General features: G+C 38.0%; 1 long non-coding RNA gene across 1 annotated transcript in view; it reads left to right on the top strand.

Moving 5' to 3' along the window:
• Positions 1–8,806: 8,806 nt before the first annotated feature.
• LOC134331736 (uncharacterized) overlaps positions 8,807–17,286 on the top strand; it is a 38,600-nt gene continuing 30,120 nt past the window's right edge. Inside the window, exons 1-3 of the long non-coding RNA XR_010015163.1 lie at positions 8,807–9,195; positions 10,267–10,418; positions 13,253–13,396. This is a non-coding gene — a long non-coding RNA (uncharacterized LOC134331736). The remainder of the gene's footprint in view (positions 9,196–10,266; positions 10,419–13,252; positions 13,397–17,286) is intronic.

Below are 17,286 nucleotides of genomic sequence, written 5' to 3'. Positions count from 1 at the left end.
ATCAGCCATAACATTAAAACCACGTCCTTGTTTCTACACTCAATGTCCAATATATCAGCTCCACTTACCACATACAATTACTGACTGTAGTCCATCTGTTTCTCTTACATTTTTAGCCTGCTTTCATCCTGTTCTTCAATGGTCAGGACCCCCACAGGACCACAACAGAACAGGTATCATTTAGGTGGTGGATAATTCTCAGCACTGCAGTGACACTGACATGGTGGTGGTGTGTTAGCGTGTGTTGTGCTGGTATGAGTGGATCAGACACAGCAGCGCTGCTGCAGTTTTTAAATACCGTGTCAACTCACTGTCTACTCTTTTAGACACTCCTACCTAGTTGCTCCACCTTGTAGATGTGAAGTCAGAGACGATCGCTCATCTATTGCTGCTGTTCGAGTTGGTCATCTTCTAGACCTTCATCAGTGGTCACAGGACGCTGCCCACGGGGCGCTGTTGGCTGAAAATTTTTGGTTGGTGGACTATTTTCAATCCAGCAGTGACAGTGAGGTGTTTAAAAACTCCATCAGCGCTGCTGTGTCTTATCATACCAGCACAGCACACACTAACACACCACCACCATGTCAGTGTCAATGCAGTGCTGAGAATGATCCACCACCCAAATAATACCTTTAAAAGGGTATGTACCATAAAAAGGTATGTAGAGAAATAGATGGACTACAGTCAGTAATTGTAGAACTACAAAGTGCTCCTATATGGTAAGTGGAGCTGATAAAATGGACAGTGAGTGTAGAAACAAAGAGGTGGTTTTAATGTTATGGCTGATTGGTGTGTGTGTGTGTGCATATATATATATATATATATATATATATAATTTAAAAGAATTAATTAAAGTATGAAGGAACTTCAGCCATCTCCTGATGACCCCAAACTAAAGCTTACAAAGCAAATTATGAACATATAGAATGTAACCAGTCTCAAAAATAAGTGTTCTCAGAAAATGATTGACCTTACTACGCCTATTAAGACCAATCACTCTTCATAGTCAGAATCCCAAAAACAGCCACCAGGCTTTTCAATTTTTAACCAAACCCTTTGTACATGTTAAATATTAACCAGTGCTACATTACACAGGATTACATCGTTTTCTCTTTCTCAGGTTTGTTTGTTTGTTTTCCTTTTTAGTTTTTACTATTTATTGTGGATTGCTTAAAATTCTTCTCGACCTTTTTCATTTGCCTGGAGGTTTAATGTGTTTTAAAACATCTCGACACAGGAGGACCGTGGCTAACAGGTAATCTGTCTAATTACAGCATTGGAGGGGAGGTCTGGTTAAATATTTACAAACCTCCATTACCTCTATTTCACCTATCCTGTGTGGGGTTTGCTCCAGAGACCAAGCTTCTTTTTTCCGCCTCCATTAGCTCATGCCTTCATGCCCAGAGCAAGCTGAGCGTGGTGACAGGAAGCGCAGGATTGCTGTGCAGCTCAGTTGTACCACCAGCCTGCAAATATGGCTTCTTTTCTAAAAATTCGCAGCATTGCCTTACAGCAGTAGGACCAAAATGTCATTTTTAACCTGATTGGTAGAGCATCATTTAGTTTTTGTTATATTTTTGTAACTTTGTGTACTAAACTAAATCTGGCTTGGGAATAGGGGAGGGAGGTTCATTTTTGTATATTACACAGAACTTCTTAATAACACAGTAATTACACCTAAATATCTTTTTTACCTTAAATTTTAGGATGCAATCATTAATATTTTATTGTTATTTTTAGAGTTTACTTAATAAAACAATTTCAAATATTTAGCTCTTAAAACTAAACCTAATATATGCTACTATTGCTAAAGCCAGTGTTAACAAAATCAGTGTTACTAAATACTAAAAAGTGTCCTGATCTTGCACTGTGGTCAGTGTAATATACAGTGTATCACAAAAGTGAGTACACCCCTCACATTTCTGCAAATATTTCATTATATCTTTTCATGGGACAACACTATAGACATGAAACTTGGATATAACTTAGAGTAGTCAGTGTACAGCTTGTATAGCAGTGTAGATTTACTGTCTTCTGAAAATAACTCAACACACAGCCATTAATGTCTAAATAGCTGGCAACATAAGTGAGTACACCCCACAGTGAACATGTCCAAATTGTGTCCAAATGTGTCTTTGTCCCTCCCTGGTGTCATGTGTCAAGGTCCCAGGTGTAAATGGGGAGCAGGGCTGTTAAATTTGGTGTTTTGGGTACACTTCTCTCATATTGGCCACTGGATATTCAACATGGCACCTCATGGCAAAGAACTCTCTGAGGATGTGAGAAATAGAATTGTTGCTCTGCACAAAGATGGCCTGGGCTATAAGAAGATTGCTAACACCCTGAAACTGAGCTACAGCATGGTGGCCAAGGTCATACAGCGGTTTTCCAGGACAGGTTCCACTCGGAACAGGCTTCGCCAGGGTCGACCAAAGAAGTTGAGTCCACGTGTTCGGCGTCATATCCAGAGGTTGGCTTTAAAAAATAGACACATGAGTGCTGCCAGCATTGCTGCAGAGGTTGAAGACGTGGGAGGTCAGCCTGTCAGTGCTCAGACCATACGCCGCACACTGCATCAACTCGGTCTGCATGGTCGTCATCCCAGAAGGAAGCTGACGCACAAGAAAGCCCGCAAACAGTATGCTGAAGACAAGCCGTCCAAGAACATGGATTACTGGAATGCCCTGTGGTCTGACGAGACCAAGATAAACTTGTTTGGCTCAGATGGTGTCCAGCATGTGTGGCGGCGCCCTGGTGAGAAGTACCAAGACAACTGTATCTTGCCTACAGTCAAGCATGGTGGTGGTAGCATCATGGTCTTGGGCTGCATGAGTGTTGCTGGCACTGGGGAGCTGCAGTTCATTGAGGGAAACATGAATTCCAACATGTACTGTGACATTCTGAAACAGAGCATGATCCCCTCCCTTCGAAAACGACCCCAAACACAACCTCCAAGATGACAACTGCCTTGCTGAGGAAGCTGAAGGTAAAGGCGATGGACTAAACCCAATTGAGCACCTGTGGCGCATCCTCAAGTGGAAGGTGGAGGAGTTCAAGGTGTCTAACATCCACCAGCTCCGTGATGTCATCATGGAGGAGTGGAAGAGGATTCCAGTAGCAACCTGTGCAGCTCTGGTGAATTCCATGCCCAGGAGGGTTAAGGCAGTGCTGGATAATAATGGTGGTCACACAAAATATTGACACTTTGGGCACAATTTGGACATGTTCACTGTGGGGTGTACTCACTTATGTTGCCAGCCATTTAGACATTAATGGCTGTGTGTTGAGTTATTTTCAGAAGACAGTAAATCTACACTGCTATACAAGTTGTACACTGACTACTCTAAGTTATATCCAAGTTTTATTTCTATAGTGTTGTCCCATGAAAAGATATAATAAAATATTTGCAGAAATGTGAGGGGTGTACTCACTTTTGTGATACACTGTATATATATATATACAGTGTATCACAAAAGTGAGTACACCCCTCACATTTCTGCAGATATTTAAGTATATCTTTTCATGGGACAACACTGAAAAAATGACACTTTGACACAATGAAAAGTAGTCTGTGTGCAGCTTATATAACAGTGTAAATTTATTCTTCCCTCAAAATAACTCAATATACAGCCATTAATGTCTAAACCACCGGCAACAAAAGTGAGTACACCCCTAAGAGACTACACCCCTAAATGTCCAAATTGAGCACTGCTTGTCATTTTCCCTCCAAAATGTCATGTGATTTGTTAGTGTTACTAGGTCTCAGGTGTGCATAGGGAGCAGGTGTGTTCAATTTAGTAGTACAGTTCTCACACTCTCTCATACTGGTCACTGAAAGTTCCAACATGGCACCTCATGGCAAAGAACTCTCTGAGGATCTTAAAAGACGAATTGTTGCGCTACATGAAGATGGCCAAGGCTACAAGAAGATTGCCAACACCCTGAAACTGAGCTGCAGCACAGTGGCCAAGATCATCCAGCGTTTTAAAAGAGCAGGGTCCACTCAGAACAGACCTCGCGTTGGTCGTCCAAAGAAGCTGAGTGCACGTGCTCAGCGTCACAGCCAACTGCTGTCTTTGAAAGATAGGCGCAGGAGTGCTGTCAGCATTGCTGCAGAGATTGAAAAGGTGGGGGGTCAGCCTGTCAGTGCTCAGACCATACGCCGCACACTACATCAAATTGGTCTGCATGGCCGTCACCCCAGAAGGAAGCCTCTTCTGAAGTCTCTACACAAGAAAGCCCGCAAACAGTTTGCTGAAGACATGTCAACAAAGGACATGGATTACTGGAACCATGTCCTATGGTCTGATGAGACCAAGAATAATTTGTTTGGTTCAGATGGTCTCAAGCATGTGTGGCGGCAATCAGGTGAGGAGTACAAAGATAAGTGTGTCATGCCTACAGTCAAGCATGGTGGTGGGAATGCCATGGTCTGGGGCTGCATGAGTGCAGCAGGTGTTGGGGAGTTACATTTCATTGAGGGACACATTAACTCCAATATGTACTGTGAAATACTGAAGCAGAGCATGATCCCCTCCTTCCGGAAACTGGGTCGCAGGGCAGTGTTCCAGCATGATAATGACCCCAAACACACCTCTAAGACGACCACTGCTTTATTGAAGAGGCTGAGGGTAAAGGTGATGGACTGGCCAAGCATGTCTCCAGACCTAAACCCAATAGAACATCTTTGGGGCATCCTCAAGCGGAAGGTGGAGGAGCGCAAAGTCTCGAATATCTGCCAGCTCCGTGATGTCGTCATGGAGGAGTGGAAAAGCATTCCAGTGGCAACCTGTGAAGCTCTGGTAAACTCCATGCCCAGGAGAGTTAAGGCAGTTCTGGGAAATAATGGTGGCCACACAAAATATTCACACTTCAGGAACTTTCACTAAGGGGTGTACTCACTTCTGTTTCCGGTGGTTTAGACATTAATGGCTGTATATTGAGTTATTTTGAGGGAAGAATAAATTTACACTGTTATATAAGCTGCACACAGACTACTTTTCATTGTGTCAAAGTGTCATTTTGTCAGTGTTGTCCCATGAAAAGATATACTTAAATATCTGCAGAAATGTGAGGGGTGTACTCACTTTTGTGATACACTGTATATTAGGGCTGTCAAACGATTAAAATTTTTTATCGCGATTAATCTCAGAATTTCATATAGTTAATCACGATTAATCGCATTAAAAAAAATCTGTGTAAATGTTATAGAAAACAAGGATTTTTAAGTGAAATGTTACAGTTAAAATGGTGAACACATTTTATGCTAAATGTACTGATGTTAAAAACTACTGGGACAAGAGAAAACTGTTTTATTCACTCACATACTAGGCAATAATACTATCCAGTGGTTTAATGGACGTTTCACGAACTGAGTGTGTTTAGACTAGGGTGGCCAGATTCATAGTAACAAAAAGGAGGACATAACACCCCAAAAAGCCGGACATCATATTAGGAACAGGGGGACATGCTACTGCAACACACAGAATGAATCCAGAACCCATATAACAGAGTTTTTGACCAATTTAAGCAAGAATTATATAACAAATGACTGTTTTACTCACTAAATGTTGTGTCTTTTCATATTTAGGTCCGTTCATCGCTGCCTCAAAAGTTTACTTTTTGGCATTTTCACCGCGTTCCTGATCATGAGAGCTGAGTGATTGACTCAGGTAGCGGTATTTACAAAACAGAGAGGGCGGGCGAAATTCAACCACCCAATCACAGACTAGCATTTAGAGGGCGGACCTTCTCCGATTGGCCAGTGGTGAGGCTGTTAAACCAATGAAATACAAAGCATTTGTTTTGACATGTACCTGAGCCAATGGTAAATAATATTGATCAAAAATGAAACCAGTTCACTCCAAAAGGAGGATTTTTAAGTGTCCGTCCTAGCGTTACGTGAATGGAGGACTGGCAGCTTCTTTATTATGCAAGTGCATTACTACCACACTACGACGCTCGGTAACATTATGTTAACAAACCGCAAATGAACAACGGTGGCAAGTCCGACATTAAAACGTTTGTTCTACCAGTCAAGTCTCAACATGAACTAGAATTTGCGTTAACGGCACTAATTTTTATAATCGCGTTAAATTGAGATTGCGTTAATGCGTTATTATCGCGTTAACTTCGACAGCCCTAATATATATATATATATGCATTTCTGATTAATTAATTTATTATTTAGTGATTTATTCATTTATTTATTATTATGTATTTGGTTAGTTATTTAGCCCGGCCACCTAGCTTAGTTTCTTATCCTATTTACAAAGCCTAACTAAATTAAAACCTAAATGTATTTATTTATTTATTAAGTTAGTTAGTTAGTTAGCCTGGCCACCTAGTTTAGTTTTTTTATACTATTTACAAATTTAAAACCTAAATTTATTTATTTATTTATTTATTTATTTATTTATTTATTTATTTATTTATTTATTTATTTATTTATTCATTTATTTATGTATTTATTTAGTTAGTTAGTTAGTTAGTTAGTTAGTTATTTACTCCGGCCACCTAGTTTAGTTTCTTATCCTATTTACAAAGCCTAACTAAATTAAAACCTAAATTTATTTAGTTAGTTAGTTCTGCCACCTAGTTTAGTTTTTTTTATTCTGTTTACAGAACTAAATTAAAACCGTAATTTATGTATGTATGAATGAATGTGTGTATGTATGTATGTATGTATGTATGTATGTATGTATGAATGTATGAATGTGTGTATGTATGTATGTATTTGTGTGTGTATGTATGTATGTATGTATGCATGTATGCATGTATGCATGTGTGTGTATGTATGTATGTATGCATGTATGTATTTGTGTGTATGTATGTGTGTGTATGTATTTGTGTATGTAGTTAGTTGGTTAGCCCTGCCACCTACTTTAGTTTTTTATTCTATTTGCAGAACTAAATTAAAACCCAAATGTATTTATTTATTTATTCATTTATTTATTTATTTATGTAGTTAGTTGGTTAGTTAGTTAGTTAGTTAGCCCTGCCACCTACTTTAGTTTTTTATTCTATTTGCAGAACTAAATTATAACCCGAATGTATTTATTTATTTACTTATTTATTTATTTATTTATTTATGTAGTTAGTTGGTTAGTTATTTAGTTAACCCTGACACCTAGTTTAGTTTTTTCTTCTATTTACAAAACTAATTTATGTATTTATTCATTTATTTATTTTTGTAGTTAGCCCTGCCACCTACTTTAGTTTTTTATTTTATTTACAGAACTAAATTAAAACTTAAATGTATTTATTTACTTATTCATTTATTGATTCATGTAGTTAGTTGGTTATTTAGTTAGTTAATTAGCCCTGCCACCAACTTTAGTTTTTATTCTATTTACAGAACTAAGTAAAAACCTAAATGTATTTATTTATGTATGTATGTAGTTAGTTAGTTCTGCCACCTAGTTTAGTTTTTTATTCTATTTACAGAACTAAGTTAAAACCTAAATGTATGTATGTATGTATGTATGTATGTAGTTATTTAGTTCTGCCACCTAGTTTAGTTTTTTATTCAATTTAGAGAACTAAATTAAAACTTAAATGTATTTATGTATGTATGTATGTATGTATGTAGTTAGTTAGTTGGTTATTTTGCCCAGCCACCTTAATTAGTTGTTTTTTTTTAATCTTATTTACAGAGCCTAGAGCAAATACTTAAAAAGTTTATAATTAGTTTAATTAAATAAATAAAACATTTTGCTGCTTTAAGAAACTAAAAAAAGTGCAAAGCAGGAGTTTTTCTCTGTGTTTATAAGCAGTCTGCACAACTGCTGGTTCCAGTCCTGAAAAAGTAAGTAATTAACTTAAATAAATATATAAAGTGCTTTAATTTGACTACAGATGTAATATAAAGTGTTAAGTACCATTCAGAGACAGTTATTTAAAGGTTATTTAAAACATAGGTGTTTCATTTTATGATAGCAAGGCTGTCCTCAGCTGAGCTTTTGTGGGACATCTGAAAGACATTTGCTCCCACTATTTTTGCTGTTCTTCTGCAATGCTGAACAGATCACAGAAATATTCCTGATTCCAATCAATCCAGTCACATTGCCAAACTTTATCTGTGTTGGCTTGAAATGAGAGATGACCTTTCGTACGTGTGGAAATCAATCACGCTGACAGACACGCCACTTGTTCTTTATTACCCTCATATCAAAACGCCCGAATTATTATTGCACTGGGACTTTTTGATTCCTCTTTTAATGTTGACTTGAGAAATATTTTCATTAGGATCTGTCTAATCACATTTTTCATCACACAGAAAGAAAGAATTAGTAGTTATGTACATCTTAGCGGCTTTTCTTGACGGTTCTTTGAGCGGAAGCTAAGAAATGTGCAAAGAATTCTTAATCACCTGGATGTCAGAGAGAAAAAAACAAAAAAACAATGAGTTTAAAACAAAAGCTTTTCAGTCGTGTGGGCACAATTTGAAATGCAGAACATAACTGAAGCTCAAACACTCTGTCATCATATTTCAATAGATTATGTGACACTTATTCATTTTGTACACTATTGAAAAAATGCTAATGCTGTTTTTTGTGCAATGCAGCAAACGCGTCTTCATAAGTCATAGACACATGAATAAACTGTACCTGTTTTAACTGACTAGGCTCACAGTAACTGATTTAGTGTATAAAAAACAGCACAGCGTGCTCTCTACAGGTGCAAGCAATGGCAATGCCACATTGGTCTCAACAGAAAGCCAACGGTTTTCATGCATTTTGGCTCTGCCAGGAAAAGTAAAAGAGCACAAAACAGGTTTCAGGCCTTGGTGGTGAAAGCCTGTCAGGCAGAATTCCCTCAAAGAGCATATCGACTCCCAAATCCGCTTGGACAAGGGTGCAACGAGCCGTCTGCAGACCCTGTCAATCAAAGACGGAACGATACCTCTTTTTGGGGAGTCGTGTTTTGGGGTCACGCTCGGCCTTTTCAAGGAAAAAAAAAACCCCACTCTTTTTAGTGATGAGAGTCTTTCACTAACTGCTACAGTCTAAATGGAGATATTTGTCTTTTCGCAGTGACCGCAGTCCCCCGTGTTAAGGATGACACAAAGATTGGAACTGCGGACGAATAAATATCGTTTTCTCAGGGTTTAGTGCAGGTGATGAATTACTGCAGATAAATAAATTGAAATCTTGAGACGTGAAGAAACTTAAGTCATCAGATTCTTTGCCCAAGGTGTGTTATTTTTAATGGTTTCCTCAATTATTCAGAATCCCAATAATGTTCTAGATTAAAATAATTTCTGATCTGAATAAGACATTAGATTAATAATAGATTACACTGTGTAATAGAATTCCACCTGTGAAATGGCTTCTATTCTCAATGATTTCTATATCATTAAAGAAAACATGATACTGTATGAAAGGGTATTTATCTACAACCCCAAATCAGAAAAAGTTGGGACAGTATGGAAAATGCAAATAAATAAAAAATGCAGTGTTCCTTACATTTACTTTGACTTTGATTTGATTGCAGATGTTTTGAACCCAAGATATTTAATGTTTTGTCTGCTCAGCTTTTGTTAATATACATCCATTCCTGCATTTCAGGCCTGCAGCACATTCCAAAAAAAGTTGGAACGGGGACAATTTAGTGCTAGTAATGAGGTGAAAAAACTAAATAATGATGTTGCACATCTTAAAACGTGTTTGCAGGAAGAATGGGACAAAATAAAAGCTAAAACACTAAATCACTTGGTCTCCTCGGTGCCAAAACTTCTTTTAAGTGTGGTGAAAAGGAATGGCAACATTACAAAGTGGTAAATGCTTTACTGTCCCAACTTTTTTTGGAATGTGTTGCAGGTCTGAAATGCAGGAATGGATGTTTATTAATAAATGACATGAAGATCAGCAGACAAAAACATGAAATATCTCAGGTTCATCCTGTCTGCAATAAAATAAAAGTCAAAGTAAATTCTTGTTTTTTTTATTATTTGTATTTTCCATGCTGTCCCAACTTTTTCTGATTTGGGGTTGTATAATTATGGTTAAATGCAAAAACTTGAAACTTAGAATATGGCACAATTTAACTGTGTGTTTGCATTATACTGTATAAATGCTAAATGTCACAGACTCCTAGTCCACACAATTAACACTATCAGTCTTTTTTACCTGGATTTCCCCCTTTGTTTAACATTTATTACCTAAATCAATAAAATTAACTACTGATATTTAAATGTGATCTGAATTACTTTTTGCTGTCGGTTTTTTAACATTTTCTTAATGCATTTTCTCCCCTTTTCTCCAGATTTTTAGCACTTCCAATTTGTACCCAATCGCGTTATGCTTCCTCTCTACTGGAGCTGACCCCCGCCTTGATTGAGGAGAGCAAGACTGTCGCACGCCCCCTCCGACATGTGTGCATAGTCGTAGCCGACTGCATCTTTTCACTTGCACGAGGTGAGTTCACATGCCGATCAGCTTTGTGCACGGAGAGCCACACCCTGATCAGCATTATTCATCGTAATTCGCTCAGTCCGGCTCATCCTACCCTATGAATGCCAGCCAATCGTTCATGCGGCCGCCCAGACAAGAGACAACAGAATCATCTGAAAAACCAAAACGTCCAGTAACCATCAGTTCTGCCCTGTTAATAACAGGTCAGAGGAAAACGGCCCAACTAACCGATCTAAAAAAAAAAAAATAATAATAATAATATTTTATTATTATTTTTAGAGCTTACTTAATAAAACAATATGAAATATTTGAGCTCTTAATTAAAACTATACCTACTACATGCTACTATTGCTAAAGCCAGTGAAACCTAAATGTATCACTTATGCTAAATACGAAGTGTTCTGATCATGCACTGTGGTCAGTCAGTGTGATTAAATGTTATTATTGCATTGTTTTGTTGTTATATTATTATATTGTGTGTTATATTACACCATTTATTAAGAAGCTTTTAAAATCTATACTGTAATTAGTCTTTTTACATGGATTGTTCCCCCTGCATGGAGTACAAGACAGTATAGTGTAAAGTATCAATATGCACATTTGTTGTTACCATTATAGTTACCATTACCATCACTAGATTATTAATAACAATAATAATTATAACAATGACAGTAACAAAACATGACAGCAAGTTTGGGGTCTCTAGAATAAAGTTACGTCAGTGTATAAGTGATTTAAGTTCTAAGAAAAACATCCCTAATCAGTCCAACAACATTAGATCTGGCTGCCTCGACTGTGAAGAGACTCGTTGTAGTGTCTGATGGCAGGGGGTAAAAAAGACCTCACGTACCGTTTTTTAGCACAGCGTGACTTTTTTAGCCGGTTGCTAAACACACTTTTCTGTGCCTTTACTGTTGAGTGGAGGGGGTGTGCAGCATTTGTCTGTGGCAGTGTTACTGGTGCCAGAAGCTGCCAGTCTTTTGGGATTTTTATGCTGTCTCATACACAGAAATATACATTAAGGGTGTGTTCGAAAACCTAGGGAGCTGCCTTGCTGTCTTACTGCCTACATACGCAGCTGCCTCAGTAGAGAGGATTCTAATAAGTCATTGACTTATAAAGCAGGTTATTCGAACACGCTACTTAGACAGCGATGCCATTGGGTTTCGCTTACTAAGCTAACAGTTAGCATCTTGCCATTCAAACCAATGGGATGGGGTGGCACAGCGCGCTGGCATGTCACCTAAGATCTCCCTCCATGTACCGAAAACGGTTACATTCGCTGACAAGCCTGAACATGCAAATAAAAACACTTGTGCAATTTTATACAAGTTAAAAATAAATAATAATTTATTTACGTTTGAAAATAACTCGTTTCTCCGCACCTTCCGCCATGTTTTTTTATTTTTCTGTGAGAGAAGTGCTGCCGCTCTGAATGCTGGGATTGCATATTAAGGCATCTAGGATTTCGAACAGCCTCATTCTCAGGAGCGCGCATAGGATGATGTAAAATGCTGTCTATGTAGAGAGCTCCCTAGCTTTTCGAACACACCCTAAAACTACAGTATTCGAGCCTAGTGGTTAAGGTACTGGACTAGTAATCAAAATAGCGCTAGTTGAAGCCCCACCATTACCCCCCATCACTGCCAGGTTGTCACTGTTGGGGACTTGAGCAAGGCCCTTAAGCCTCAATTGCTTAGACAGTATACTGTCACAATACTGTAAGTACACTAAAAAAAACTAAAATGTCCAGTAAGCGTCAGTTCTGCAGGTTAAAATGCATTGTTAATAACAGAGACACAAGGAAAACAGCCAGATTGGTGCAAGCTGACAGAAAGGCTATGCGACTCAAATAATCGTTTGAGTTTTAACGTTCAGGCAAATTAGCTATTGCGACAGAGGACCCCTTTGGGTTCAGCCAAGAACAAAAATCTGTTCTACAATAAGCACAGGCTCACTAAGACTGAAAGATAAGGATGGAAGAAAGACGCCTGGTTGGATAAATCTCAATTTGTGCTGCAACGTGGAAATAAAATAGGGGTCAGAATTCGGAGTGGAAAACATATTTTTGCTTTATAGGAGTGGAACCCCATGTGGTTTGCTGTTGTAGCCTATTGACCTAAAGTAATTAAGAAGTAATTATTTAAATTACCGTAGCCTTCTAACATTCTTACTCAAGCTTTATTGCCAAGGCATTTCCTCAGTAATTTTTTTATTTATTTATTTATTTTCCCCCCAATTCCCCCCCCCCAATCTAGTCGTGTCCAATTACCCTGATTGCGTCCTCTATACTGATTCGACCCTTCACCGCTGACTGAGGACGCCTCTCAACTGACATACGCCCCCTCCGGCACGTACGGTCAGTACAGACTGCATTTTTCACCTGCACGAGAATACACCGACGGGCACTGTGTACGGAGGGCCACACCCCCATCAGCATTATTCCTCAGCCTGTGCAGGCGCCATCAGTCAGCCAGCAGGGGCAGCAGTTGCACCATTTATGAGGACCTATGATCCCACTTTCTTACTCTCTAACCCTGAACTCGTACTTATGTGAAAGACGTGGTACAGATAGTAAGGTAAAAAATTGTCAATAGGTTTAAAGAGTCAGTAATATTTTCTCCAGCAATAGAAGTGTTGAGTAGGGCAGCGACTGTGGCTATTTGCTTGGCTTGCAATCCTCAGGTTCAGAGACCGTTATGTTGGGCATCTTGCTGTTCTGAAGTCTCAGTTATGCACTTGCAGGGAAGATATTTAACTTGACTTGGTGTTACTAACATCTGTGGTGTGGCAGCAACATTAGCCCCCCACAAATTGCCACTTGCTATCTATTACAGTTGGAGTGCCTGGAGTGAGAGTCCACTAACACCAGTTAAACTAGCTGACTCGAGCAGACCTGGCAAAGAGCTGGAATTACAGCAGGAACTCCTAGGATGATAGAAGTTAATGAATTACTTCAATAATAAAGGACTTCAAGACTGGTCAGTATGACACCTTGTTATTATTATTATTTTTACTATTATTATTATTATTATTACTCTTATTATTATTTTACTATCATTATTATTATTATCATTGTTTTTACTATTATTATATTTTTTTTTTACTATTATTATTACTATTATTATTATTATTATTTACTACTATTATTACTATTATTATTATTTACTACTATTAGTATTACTATTATTACTATTATAATCACTATTATTATTACTATTATTATCGCTATTATTATTTTTACTATTATTATTACTATTATTGTATTATTGTTTTATTTTTTTTACTACTACTACTATTATTAGTAGTACTATTATTATCATAACTATTATTATTATTTTTTTTACTATTATTGTATTATTATTATTATTTTGCATGTATTTATTTTGCATGTATTTATTATTAACCTCTTTAACCTGTTAAGTGTTGCATTTAACATCACTAGGAAACACAAGGCACCTGAACATGGCACCAATCCATTACAAAGCACCCCACACTCATATTCTCTCACTATCTGGAGCAGCCACGCCAACTTCAACATGTTTTTGAAAGGTTAGAAGAAAGCGGGGTACAACTGCCCTATACACACACACACAGACCCAAGAAGAACAATGGAAATTCCTCATAGACAGGGATCAGAAGCAAGAATTAAAATCAGGTTGTTAGATAGATAGATAGATAGATAGATATAGATAGATAGATAGATAGATAGCTATATCTATCTAGCTGCATATGTGTGTTTTAGGTATTATACTGATCTAAACCTGTATCTCAGTGGTACCGTGATAGTATAATAGACAGCTGTGCCACCCACGCACCCACAATTGGCTGTTTGGGCCTCTTCATAGACACGATTGACACCCCGTCCAGGGTATTCCTGCCTGTCTGAACCAGACCCGGCGTGACGCCGACCAGGATAAAACAGTTAATGAAAATAAAATAAAAATGATCAGTGTTGATCAGTTATTGTAATGTGTTAATAAGTTATTATTTTTATTTAATTCTTATATTATTATGCTAATTATTAAGAAATTACACAAGAAATATCTTGTACTTTAAAAAAATCTTTAAATAGATAAATATCTATCTATCTATCCATTTATTTATCTATTATTATTATTATTATTATTATCTTGTTTATTATGATAAATTTTTATAATTATTATTATAATAATTATTATAATAATAATTATCCTATTATTATTTTTTAATAATTATTATTATAATAATTAATGTTATCCTTTTAGTATTATTATTATTATTATTATTGTTGTTGTTGTGTATTATTATTATTATTATTATCTTGTTCATTATTATTATTATTATTACATCCTAGATATCCTGAATTTATCTCAGGACACTCAACACTACGTTTATGCACTTGCTCAAACCTATCTGCAGTTTAGATCAGATAAATCCACTTTTTACAAAACTGTTAAAGCCAGGTGGAAACCAGAGAGCATTGGGAAAAGAACATGCCAGACTCCTTATAAACATTGACTGTAGACAAGGGGTGAATCGGGTCCGTGTACCTGTTTTTTCACTGTGCTGCGGTATTATAATTCAATACAGTGGTACCTTGTAACTCAGCGTACCCTAAACTCTAAATCTTTGAAACTCAACGCCCTTTGTCGAGAAATTTGTACCCTTAAACTCAACATTTCCCCTTAACATGTTCACCTTTTTTTACCGCTTTTTAAAAATTGATTTATTTAACTTCAAATTAACAATGAACAGCCGCTTTGTTCTGCGCTTGGCTTAAGCGGTGCAATAAGACGTCATCAAAGTGTGAATATGAGACGAACCTGCATTTGTGTGGAATAACCGTCAGATTCACTCTGAAAGCTCCACATGTACAGTGTATCACAAAAGTGAGTACACCCCTCACATTTCTGCAGATATTTAAGTATATCTTTTCATGGGACAACACTGACAAAATGACACTTTGACACAATGAAAAGTAGTCTGTGTGCAGCTTATATAACAGTGTAAATTTATTCTTCCCTCAAAATAACTCAATATACAGCCATTAATGTCTAAACCACCGGCAACAAAAGTGAGTACACCCCTAAGAGACTACACCCCTAAATGTCCAAATTGAGCACTGCTTGTCATTTTCCCTCCAAAATGTCATGTGATTTGTTAGTGTTACTAGGTCTCAGGTGTGCATAGGGAGCAGGTGTGTTCAATTTAGTAGTACAGCTCTCACACTCTCTCATACTGGTCACTGAAAGTTCCAACATGGCACCTCATGGCAAAGAACTCTCTGAGGATCCTAAAAGACGAATTGTTGCGCTACATGAAGATGGCCAAGGCTACAAGAAGATTGCCAACACCCTGAAACTGGGCTGCAGCACAGTGGCCAAGATCATCCAGCGTTTTAAAAGAGCAGGGTCCACTCAGAACAGACCTCGTGTTGGTCGTCCAAAGAAGCTGAGTGCACGTGCTCAGCGTCACATCCAACTGCTGTCTTTAAAAGATGGGCGCAGGAGTGCTGTCAGCATTGCTGCAGAGATTGAAAAGGTGGGGGGTCAGCCTGTCAGTGCTCAGACCATACGCCGCACACTACATCAAATTGGTCTTCATGGCTGTCACCCCAGAAGGAAGCCTCTTCTGAAGTCTCTACACAAGAAAGCCCGCAAACAGTTTGCTGAAGACATGTCAACAAAGGACATGGATTACTGGAACCATGTCCTATGGTCTGATGAGACCAAGATTCATTTGTTTGGTTCAGATGGTCTCAAGCATGTGTGGCGGCAATCAGGTGAGGAGTACAAAGATAAGTGTGTCATGCCTACAGTCAAGCATGGTGGTGGGAATGCCATGGTCTGGGGCTGCATGAGTGCAGCAGGTGTTGGGGAGTTACATTTCATTGAGGGACACATGAACTCCAATATGTACTGTGAAATACTGAAGCAGAGCATGATCCCCTCCCTCCGGAAACTGGGTCGCAGGGCAGTGTTCCAGCATGATAATGACCCCAAACACACCTCTAAGACGACCACTGCTTTATTGAAGAGGCTGAGGGTAAAGGTGATGGACTGGCCAAGCATGTCTCCAGACCTAAACCCAATAGAACATCTTTGGGGCATCCTCAAGCGGAAGGTGGAGGAGCGCAAAGTCTCGAATATCCGCCAGCTCCGTGATGTCGTCATGGAGGAGTGGAAAAGCATTCCAGTGGCAACCTGTGAAGCTCTGGTAAACTCCATGCCCAGGAGAGTTAAGGCAGTTCTGGGAAATAATGATGGCCACACAAAATATTGACACTTCAAGAACTTTCACTAAGGGGTGTACTCACTTTTGTTGCCGGTGGTTTAGACATTAACGGCTGTATATTGAGTTATTTTGAGGGAAGAATAAATTTACACTGTTATATAAGCTGCACACAGACTACTTTTCATTGTGTCAAAGTGTCATTTTGTCAGTGTTGTCCCATGAAAAGATATACTTAAATATCTGCAGAAATGTGAGGGGTGTACTCACTTTTGTGATACACTGTATGTGTGTTTATCTGGATTTTTCTCCTGTTTCACTTTTAAACTTGTGTTATAGCTCGAGGGGTTGAGATTGTGAGAATCAGCTTTTTGTTTTGAGAGAGTCTAAAATGCTCATCATTAATGAAATTCTATGCACATTTTAGTAGAATGTCACGTTAAGCTTTGTGCAGTAATTTATTTTTAATTGTTTTCAATTGTATTTTAGTGTGTTTATATTATATTTGTGTAATTTTCAGTTTATAAGTGTCAAAAACAACCCCAATTATTTTACATGAGCCTAAAATATATGCAGTTCCACAGGACCATGGAACGCATTAACCGGTTTCCCGTACATCCTTATGGGAAAAAATACCTTGAAACTCAACGCCACTCCC

Source organism: Trichomycterus rosablanca, chromosome 17 (genome assembly GCF_030014385.1).
Source record: "Trichomycterus rosablanca isolate fTriRos1 chromosome 17, fTriRos1.hap1, whole genome shotgun sequence".
Lineage (NCBI taxonomy): Eukaryota > Metazoa > Chordata > Actinopteri > Siluriformes > Trichomycteridae > Trichomycterus > Trichomycterus rosablanca.
The sequence above is the reverse complement of the archived record's forward strand: the minus strand, read 5'-3'. Positions and strand labels throughout refer to the sequence as shown.